Source organism: Prionailurus bengalensis, chromosome A1 (assembly GCF_016509475.1).
Source record: "Prionailurus bengalensis isolate Pbe53 chromosome A1, Fcat_Pben_1.1_paternal_pri, whole genome shotgun sequence".
Taxonomy (NCBI): domain Eukaryota; kingdom Metazoa; phylum Chordata; class Mammalia; order Carnivora; family Felidae; genus Prionailurus; species Prionailurus bengalensis.
Window position 1 is genome coordinate 99,708,137 of NC_057343.1, and position 11,422 is coordinate 99,719,558.

Below are 11,422 nucleotides of genomic sequence, written 5' to 3' on the forward strand. Positions count from 1 at the left end.
AGCAAAGAATACAGACCAAGGGTCTAGTTCTGGGATCCCAGATGAACACAGAAAACTGAAAAGATTTTGGCACTATGTATTCAGAAAGGTATAAAAATATCTTAGAAACTGTGGCCTTAGAGAATTTTGATAGTAGGCCATTACAAAAATGAAATTCCAAAAATATTCTTTGCACTGGATAATATGGATGTCCATCATGACAAAAACCACCGGGTGACTAGAAAAGGGAAGGTGCCAGATTAATGAAACGAAGAGAAAATGAGACAAGCAGAGATGGGGGAAATGGACCACCATTTCAAGAAACATGGAGGAAACAGGGGCACAAGAAAAATAGAGCTAGGTAGAGAAACGTAGCCAGAAATCCCAGAGTGGGAGAAAGATGAATTTTGTGTGTCTGGGGAAGGACATAGCTTAGATAGATGGAAGAGGCAGCGAGAAGGATTGCTCTTCCTTATCAGACTTGCCACATGGTAAATGGCGTATCGTAGCTGGCTTATTTACTATATTTAGCAACTTCAAGAGAACACATAACTTTTTTCTTTTTTTTTTTTTAATTTTTTTTTTTAACGTTTATTTATTTTTGAGGCAGAGAGAGACAGAGCATGAACAGGGGAGGGCAGAGAGAGAGAGAGAGACACAGAATTGGAAACAGGCTCCAGGCTCTGAGCTGTCAGCACAAAGCCCGACGCGGGGCTCGAACTCACGGACCGTGAGATCATGACCTGAGCCGAAGTCGGACGCTTAACCGATCAAGCCACCCAGGCGCCCCCACATAACTTTTTTCGAATCTTCTCTCAGCAGTTGTTTTGTTAATTCTGTGGAGGACCCTAGTGTTGGGACTGGTTCTGTCTTTCCCAGAGTGGGATGTCTTTGCGTGAGCTATGAGAGAAAAACAAGACAAATGGCCTCTGGTGTCTCTTGCTTGGGGAGTTGTCTGCTGCTGTGGTTTATTCACCTGGGAATGCTGTTGAGGGCAGACACTTGTCCCCCAGCCCAGGGGAGGAGTGTGGTCAGGTGACTGGAGAGAGATGCTGCCTCTTCCTTAGCCTCCCCCAGAGAGAACACACACCACTAACTCAGAAAGATGTTTACAGTATGTTTTGTTATTTGTAAGTGAACAGACATGTCTGCATCCCAAAGCTATAAAAAGAGGAAATTACCAGTTGGGACCTAAGGAACTCATTCCCATGCGCCTCAAAATGGGCTGGATATGGCAGAAGGACCACTGACACTTTAGGCTCTTGGAGTGCGTGAGATAGTCCCTCTCACAACTTCACAGTATCACTCCACTGTCCTCTAGTCTAGTTTTTCTGGTTACCCTTAAATTCTTTTCAGCCTCATGTCTGCTATCAAAAATCTCCTTCCTCACAAAACTCCACACATTCCTATTTCTTGAAGGAACTTGAGACCCTTCCTTTTCTTATATCCTGCAGACTCAGGTTTCCTTAAGCATAAACTTTGCTAAGGCTCTGCATAAAGTGCCTTTGTAATACACAAAGGTACTTCCCATCTAACTCAGAAGGAAGGAAGGAAGAAAGGAAGGAAAGAAGGGAGGGAGGGAAGGGAAAGGAAGGGGGGAGGGGAAAGGGAGGGAGGGAGAGGAAGGAAGGAAGGGAGTGAGGGAGGGAGGGAAGAGAAGGAAGGGAAAGGGAAGGGAACAGAAGCGAGGGGAGGGGTGTTGGGAGGGGAAGGAAGGAAGGGAGGGAGGGCAAGCTTGTATACTGTTGCAAATTCTGATCCCATATGATCACTCACTCAGTAGGTTGAGAAGTTTGAGCTCAGGAGTTTACTTGGTAATATATAGTTTGTGTGAAAAGTTGTCTCACATATAAAACCTTTTTTTAAAATGTTTTGAACATACACATTGGATCTTTAAAGATCAGGTGAAGCTTCTACAAAGTACTCCCTCTCCCTAGCTGGCTGTGCATCTTCCCTGTCAATCTCCTCAAAGTAAGGGCACGCATTTCAGGTTTGGGAGAGAAGAGCCGCTTCAGAGTTCATAGAGAGTATGGCAGGGGCAGGGGCAGCACTTACTCCCGTACACAGGTGTGCTGAGGTGTGTGTGCACATTGTCTTCTTGACTGTGTTTGTGGCTGCATGTGCAGATCCCGGATATGTGTAGGCAGGGTCCCTCCCCTTCCAGCTCTAGGCTTCATCAGGGAGATTCAGAAGCTTTGCACCTGTCTGTCCGCTGATAACTTTGAGTCAGTACAGTTATGTGACTGTGATGTATATAAATGATGCCCTTAACTTTGACATCATTATGCAATATACATGTCAAAAAAAAAGTCACTTTGCAGGGAACAAGTAGAGATGGGATCCCAGGGGTGGGAGGGGTGTCCACACATGGAGGCTCTACTTCTAGTCCCCACTTTCCACCAGTATGATCTGCAATCGCTTCTCTCTCAAAATATCTTTGTAATACCTATGCCTTTTTCTTCTTTAAAAGAATACAGCACCATATCGTACTTTTTGAAAAATAAAAATGCTTTCTATTTTTATAGCTTTTATTCTACTTATTGATGAAAAATCCTCTGACTCTTGTGCTAAGGACCATTTTGATTCGTTCTGAAGCCCTAAGATTGCTTTTATTATAAAGTGCCACAACATAATCATTGAATGGCTCTGTTTGAGCCATCTGAGAAGAATGGTTCCTAAAACCCCATTCTTCCCTATATTTTAACAGGGAAGAAGGGTTAGTCCAACCAGTTTCAAGCAGATCTTTGTAATCTGCAGGTTAAAAAAAAAAAAATCAAACAAAACGACCAGCTTCACAGGCAGAGGCTTAATGCCAAGATGTATTGCATGCTTTCTAGATCCAACCTTGGTGTTCTGTGTCAAGACGGCCTTTGCTGCTACTGCTCCCAGGGGCATAGAGCACAGAGATTATTAATAATCTGGAAATCCAGTTAATCGAGTTTTAACTAAGTGGAACTAAGCAGTGTATACAATACCTTCCTTGATACAAATTTTAATTAAAAATCAGACTGTATTTGTTCTGTATTGCTCTGCCACTATGATGAGTGGAGACAGAGCTACTATTACGACTAGTGAGGTTAATTATGGGGTGTGGCCATGGGGGAGGTTTGAAATGGCCTTCTTCCTAAAAGCTAGGTAACAGGATTCCAGGGGCTCTTCCACATACCTACAATTGGCTCCTGGGACCCAGAATTGGCTACCAGGACCCACACATGAAAATAAGTCTTCCTACACTCTAACGAGGTCACCGCTGTCAGACAGGGGGCTTAAAGACTTCTGTGTATGTTATTAAGGATCAGTAGATTGGTGCTCCTATGACCCCCACTTCACTCCAGCATGTAGGAGGAGGAGGGGGCTTGATTTGCAGGGGAAAGGACCTGGGGAAAGATTCTTAAGTCTGTGCACTGGATAGGATTCTTGCTGAGAGACTCTTTCTCCAATGAGTAGAAGAGGAGGTGATTCATTCCCCTCCTTGAAGCCAATTGGAAAATAGAACATTAGGAAAACTTGTTCTAAACATTTAGGGACTTCTGAAAGAAGGGGAAATTAGGATGTGATTTTTCTTGGAGAATCTGCTTATATTTGGCCCAGTTCCATGGACAACCAAGAAAAGAGGGTGGGGGGAGATGGAGGAGGGGTTGGTTGTGATGCAGGCTTAGTTTCCCTAGGCAGCGGGCATAAAGAAATAGCTCAGATGGGTCTTAGTGCCCCCCATCCAAGCTGGCTGCTCGCTGGAGACAGGACCCCAGAAGTAAAGGGGCTATATGTGAACAGCTACAAATGGAAGAGTTGAAGCTAGATCCACATTACCCACATCAAGAAATTTTTTGGATCTGAGATCCTGTAGTGCATTTCAGAGAAGCCATCCGTGCTCTCCATGAGCAGTGGTCTGAAACCAAGTAAACAGACTGTAGTCCTTTGTAATCTTTCTGGTTCTCCACCACCCAGAAGAGCAAGCGTCTGTGAAAGGGAGCATGAATGTTGGGAAGGAAAGAGCTTTTCCTTGGATATGAGATTGGACGTTTTAAACAGATTATACAGTGCTTTGTAACCTAACATAACTAGGAAGAGCTTGGGCTCAGAATCCCAAGGAAGAATGGGGGTATTTTTCAGTAGGATCCAAAAGCAAAGTTTAAGGAAGAATATGGAAACTTTATCCATTTTATGCAAAGAATTGAGACTGTCTAGCAGTCTAGCAGTGATCTGAACACCTCAGGTTTGGGAACTTTTAACGACTACAGTAGAAATTGTTCCTTTACTTTAAATAGTGAAGAAATCATAATGCCCTGTGCACTCTCTGAAACATACCTCATTATTTTAATAGAGAAACTGCCAAAAGATTTTCTTCTCCATTCTACTTATGTCTGTACACATGACGTGCTCTGCATGGAAATACATGATGTGATTCAGATTGGGACCCTAATGTCCGTAGTTCTTTAGCTTGGCAGGCTCAGCGAAGTTAGGATATGTCATGAGACGCTATTGAATCATTGGTACCATATCGTTCTTTGTGAACTGGGGTGTATCTTCCCCAAATCCTTTATACGTGGACCAAAAGCCTGTGTACCTCCTTAGGGAACTCACGTAAACCAATTCTTTTATTTGAACATCATTATTAAACAATGGGAGACCCAGAAGGCTTTACATACCCCTGTCTCTGGATTGGGGTGGAGTGGAAGGGAGGAAGTCTATGAGGGCTAACCATTCTGGGCATAGCCTGTGGAAGCCCACTTTTCGCAGCCATTTAAAAGTATGGTCTAAATATAAGTTTGAACAAAGACTGATGATGTTCTTTCTGGTTTCCTTCAGGATTTTAGATCCTCCACAGTTATTCACGGGAACCAAGAATGTCTTAGGGCTTCCAGCACATGGTTTATTGAGTGTCATTGGGGATCCTATAGTGGATAGGTATATTATTCCTCATCATACCCCTGATTTGTAGGTCACCAGGCTTCTCACATGACTCCAAATAGGTAAGTATTACTAAAGGTCTTGGGGACTCTTCTCTCTTTAAAATGGAATGGCTTGTCATTTTTACTTTTACAGATAATGCTTTTCTAAAAATATTGAAATTAAATGACCCAGGGTAATTCAGTCTGTACCTTCAAAATGGGCAGGTACACAGTATACATTCTGGAGCTAAGTTTACCTGCTTCACATCAGATTGGATTTCAGGATACATGCCTCAAGGCTTATTAGCTTCACAAACATATTTCCACTGATGATCTAAGATACTTATTGTGTGTGAAGCTGCAAATATATCTAGGTCTTAACAGCTTTTAGGAGGCCAGAAAAAAAATTATGTATCTTTTCCAAAAGGCTTAGAATCTGAAGAACACAATTGAGATTAATTCACACAAGAAGTAGAGGGGCGGGGATGTAAATGTCTGTTCCTGATAGATTTATTGAGCAGTGGATTTATAGAAAAAGTCAGTCATTGAATGTTGTCAGAAAAGGATCTTGTTGCCTTAGGGATTTCTATGCATGTTTTTAGTGTCGAATTCAGTGGAGATAAAACGCAAAGGCTTTTATTCTTTTATTCTTTTAATGTAGAACATAAAATAATCCAAGGCACCGTATATAAGGAGAATCTGATGGCTGAGGTTGTCAGGCCTGCAGAGGTCAGCATCCATATAATGTAGGCAGCACTTGGTAACGTGATGTCAAAGATCAAAATGCACCATGTATAATGTGTTCAGACAGTTCTAATTAAAATCACGCTTTGATTGTCATTTGAAGGACAAGAGAATACACGAATCGACTTTTGCCTGTATGTTTTAATCATGGAACCAATCCAATTATTGCTCTTGAATTGAGGATCAAAAGGAAGACTTGCAGTTGCTATGTGTAGTTTTTGTTTAATTTTCCTTTTTTTCCCCTCTGCAAGACTATGGGATGCGAGTTTAGGATATTTCATCTTTTTATACTGCTGTTCTTAACTATTACTTAAAATATTGCATTCAGTCTATTTCCTGGAGGTGCTATGCAAAGCAAACTCCATCTAGTCTTTTGTACAAAATACCCAGACTTGTAGGAGTTAATCACCTAAAAACCTGGAAGGCTCTATTTGTATATTTTGGTAAATGCATAACATTTCCGGCACTTAGAGGTTGCTCCCTTTGCTTGAAACTAAATTTTTATTTACATCTGGAAGGTTCTTTATCATGCTTTGATCTGAAGGAGCCCATGGACTCTCTGTGTCAGGATCCTTTGTATAATTTTTTTTTTTCAACGTTTATTTATTTTTTGGGACAGAGACAGACAGAGCATGAACGGGGGAGGGGCAGAGAGAGAGGGAGACACAGAATCGGAAACAGGCTCCAGGCTCCGAGCCATCAGCCCAGAGCCCGACGCGGGGCTCGAACCCACGGACCGCGAGATCGTGACCTGGCTGAAGTCGGACGCTCAACCGACTGCGCCACCCAGGCACCCCTAATTTTTAATATGTATACATTTAACTGAATCCCCAAAGTGCCTTTTTACCATCTACTTTCTTGATATTGATGGCCCCACATAATAAGTCAGGCACTGAATTTATTCTACCACCAAATGAAGTGTTTCCTTTCCTTTCCTTTCCTTTCCTTTCCTTTCCTTTCCTTTCCTTTCCTTTCCTTTCCTTTCCTCCTTTCTTTTCTTTTTTCTTTTCTTTTCTTTCCTTTTTTCTTTTGTTTTCTCTTTCTTTTCTTTCTCTTCTTTCTTTTTTTTCTTTCTTTCTTTCTTTCTTTCTTTCTTTCTTTCTTTCTTTCTTTCTTTCAATTCTTTTCACAACTGTCAAACTCCAAGAAAGCTGGCTGAGCAAGTGGCAGAAAACTGTATGGTATAATGATGTATAAATCATATCAGTTGATACTTTCCTTTTCTGTTGTTATTATTTTTCCTCCTTATTCCTTCTGGACTGGGACTCAGTGCAGGTAGTAACTCCCAGTCTTAAACTCCTGCTTCTCCTCTTATCTCCTCTCACAAGGGACCTGTTAACCAAAATATGAACATATGGATGAGAGGCAGTGAGATAGCATAAGACACTAACTCTCTTGTTAGAAAGTGGCAAACATAAATATTTTAGAATATGCCATTTTAAAACGTCCCATCTACTATAATTTTCTTCACTTTTTGCATTTATGCTTTTCTTCACTTTTCTTTAATGCTAAACTTTTCAGAAGGTTTTGGGGAAAACTTTTACTAGTGTCTGGATAACCTAAGTAAATAGTTTATTCACTGTATCTTCTAATATGCTTTCCTATTTCATAAGGTGCATTGCCTTTTATTATTTTATAGGGAATACTTGATGTGTTACACATAAATTTTACCCAAATGGACCTTTGTCATTAAATGTTTAATACTTAAAAAAAAAAATAAATTGGTGACATTTGGACTTTTCGATCATTCACTGAGTCACATCCATGTATTTATTGGGCGTGAGCATGTGAGCCAGAATCTGCTTAGATTTGGAAGGGATACAAGGACGACTCAGTGGCGTTTACCCTCAAGAGTACATAGTCTAGTGGCAGGTGGCAGTGGCACATGCAGTTACTTTACAGTGGGATCAGTATTATAATGAAGTTAAGCAACACACTTGATAGAATTAAGAAAAGAAAATATTTCTTTCACAGAGAGCATCTGGGGGGTGAGCTCAGATAAAATATAGGAATTTTCTGGGAGAAGAAAGAAATGGGACACCCTGAAAGAAAGGCAGTATGGAAAACACCTAGAAGCAGTTAGTTAATGGATATTAACTTGGAATTGGTTTGGATCATCTCATCATTAACTCACTTTCTCAAAACAAAATACTTGGGTGATTCCCACCTTGAGTTGAAAGGGAAATGACAGGAGGTATTTCTAGAAAGACGAATACACGTATATGTAAGCTGACTTGGCACCCATCATGTCCTAAGTGATTCTCATGTTTTTTCTCTCTCTTTTTTTAATTTTTTAAAATGTTCTATTTATTTTTGAGAGAGAGAAAGACAGTACAAGATGGGGAGGGGCAGAGAGAGAGGGAGACACAGGATCTGAAGCAGGCTTCAGGCTCTGAGTTGTCAGCACAGAGCCTGACGCGGGGCTCGAACTCACGAACCGTGAGACCATGACCTGAGCCGAAGTCGAACATTTAACTGACTGAGCCACCCAGGTGTCCCAAGTTTTGTCTCTTTTATTCTTTACTACAGCAGTATCTCTACATTAGCTGTTTGTATACAACTTCCACAGATAAAGGAATGAATTTAAGGGATTAAATTCAATAAGTACTCACTGATTAACAGCCATTCCTTAAGCATTTGCTAACTCTTCCGACACAGTTTCTACCATACCAACAAAGGGCATTGATTTCTAGGGTAAAGAATTTCGGCTTTGTCCTCAAGTAAGTGGAAAGCAAATGTTAGTGTGATTAGATCTTAGATGGAGAAAGAAATTGTAACAGCCAGCTCTCTGGATAATGGTGCTGAAACTGATAGGGATTAACAGATAAAAGGTCCTTCTAATACACATGGCAGAAGATAATAATGGTCTTAAACAGCACAGAGTATGTGACTGTCTGCACAGAGTGGGATGGAAAGATAGGAGGTACATTTAAAAGAAAGCAAGTCAGGAAGGGAAATCTTTGATGTAGTGAGTACCTTTTATGTGTCAGATATTTTATGTATATCCGTACATTGGGTCGCTTGAATCCCGAGAGTAAAGCCTATTCCTTTATTTGCTCAATCAAGAAATGTTTGTGATATATTGTAAGGAGCAGGAGATATAAGAGTGTATTAAAACACAGTCTCTACTGTCAAGGAATGTATAGTCTGATGTAGGGTATTGTTATGTCTCTCTTTCAAATGTGTAAAGATCAAATCAGAGAGATTATTGCCTCCAAATTCATATAACGTCTTAAACTTACATTGCCACATCTGTCTTCTGACCCCCTTTCTCACATCTGTACTGAGGGAGTCCAGCATCTCTACTCATTTCTGGTAGGTCAACATTGTGTATAGCTTCAAGGGTTCATGCCAGCAGACAGTTAGGACTCTCTCCAGATGTCAGAACACTCAATGTCAGTTTGTGAGTGGGCTCAAGATACATTCTTCCTTGTCCAACTTGATATATATTCTGCTTCATGTTCTAGTCCAGCTCTGTAAGATCCATTTGTACGTGCATCCTCCTGGTGCCTACCCATGTGACTTAGACAAGTACTCATATTTCTTTGGCATGTGAGCTATTTTTGCCTGGAGAAGGGGCTTTATTTTACCACTTGAGCTGTCCAAAGACATGACACTATCTTCATAGAGGCAATGGGGAGAACTGGGGCAGATCTGGAAGAAAACACATATTGTCATCAGATGCATCAGCTTCATCTGAAGTCATTGCATGAGTTCCAGTCAGGAACGTGTTGCCCAGTGGATCAATAGGCTACTCCTAGTCATGCATCAGATTCAGAGAATTTGGGGATTCAAGATTCTCATGCTTTTCTAACAAATACCCCCGTATTAGATTTGTTAGTTTTCTCCTTTTTCTATCAAGGATCTGAATTTGACAAATTGCTTGTTGAAATTGTACATTCAGGCCTGTCTGTAATTCTTTGGTGACTGTCATAGTATATTGGGCTGATTTTCAGTACATTTAACATGTCAAGAGATGGGAGTCTCTTTACAAAGATGGAGGAGAGACCCTCTGGCTTTCAGATTGTACCTTAAGTTAGCAGATGACTGCTGTGAGCCTTTTTTGTTCCCCACCCCCAATATTTCCAATTCTATTAATAGAAACCAGCTTATCCCATAATTCTTAAAATTGGTGATAATCTTTATAATGATAAAGCCACTACTTGTAGGATATAAACATGGCCCCAGTAATGGGATCCATTGTCGTCAGCCTGCGAGTAAATGAACCTGGACTTGGCTTAGTCATGTCTATCAATTATTGAACCCTCACCTCTAAATCAAGTGTGTGGAAAGGAGGAGAAGAGTGATTGTGTGATTTGGGAATTCTGTTTGGTTGGTATTTGATTCTTGGCTTTTATACTGGCATAGCTTTGAAAGCATCAGGATGCTCTGGAGAAACTTAAAACCTTCCAATTCATAACAGGTCCAGGTTCTATAGACTATTTACTTCTGTACTGCATGACCTACTCATGTAATATGAAACATTACATGGTTTATATGAAAGGAAACTGGATCTACAACATAAAATATTTTGAAGAGTGACAGTTAAATGGAGACTGAAAAGCATTCTCCTAATATTTCAGTTTATAACATCTGCCTAAGAAGGCCAGAAGTAATTTGGATATACAACAGATGCTAGTGAGAAGTACACTGTTCCCCTCTCCTAGCTCTTGTGTCTTCTTTCCCATTCTTTAGTATCTCTGTTGGAATGCTTGTGGTTTCATGTTTCTGTGCCTCTCAGTTCATTCCTAGTGGCCCGTGACAGGAACCAGAGTCCATAGTGGAGGACATATTGAGCCCCATCTGCACCAAAACGAATCTCATTATCTGGAAAGAAATGGCTTGAAGGCAGCCGTGGTAACTCTGAAAGCTCTACATATACCTCACTTTTCTTCCAGGGAGAGACAGGAAAGCTGTGCCACACGAGCCAAGGAAGAGGGTGTTCAACCCAAATTGGACCCTTTACCTAAGTTGAAATCCCTCGAGAATCCCCAAAGGGTTGCTCCTGAGTCTGGTCAGTTTTTGGCAAAATTGCACAGAAACAACCTAAGATATTTCTCCACTTACTTTACTTTCATTTGTTCTCCCCATCACTCACCTCTTGGCTCTGTGATTTATGACTGATATTCTCTGGTTCTTTCGAGTTAGGCCTTGCCCAGCAGGTGAAGCTCAGTTCTTGGCTCTGATATTTCCACTCTCTGCTCATGGCATCAGTCCTGACCTTCTGGTTCTTTTCAGGTGATAACTGATTACTTGAGTCCTCAACTGGCAGAACCCAAGGTCACTCATTCACTCAGTCAGCATCTGGCTCCATCACCCAGCATTCAGCAGGGTAGAAGGGAATTGGACAGACAACATAAAATATTTCAAAGAATGACAGTTCATTGGAGACTGAAAAGCACTCTCCTATTTCAGTTTACGATAGTCACCTGCTCCAAGAAGGCCAAAAGAGCAGTAGTTCAGATATACAACAGATGCTAGTGAGAAGTAGGCTTCGTGTTTTACTTGGCTTTCAAGCATTTTTTAGGAAGGACATGCTGCATGTATGCCAGTTATGGAACAGTTATGGTAGGCTGCCTTCCTTCATAATGCACAACCTTTTATCAGTACAGCTTGGAAACATTGTTAGTGTCCAAAATATGCCAGAAGCACTGCAGGTATTACATTCTCTGAAGGCCTTTGGCTGGATTCACGAGATGCTGGGCTCAGAGAGAATGAAGCAAAAGAAAGTTTGCTCCAAGCTTTTGCCCAAGAAGCTGATAATATATTTTTCATTTTTTTAAATGTTTATTTATTTTTGAGACAGA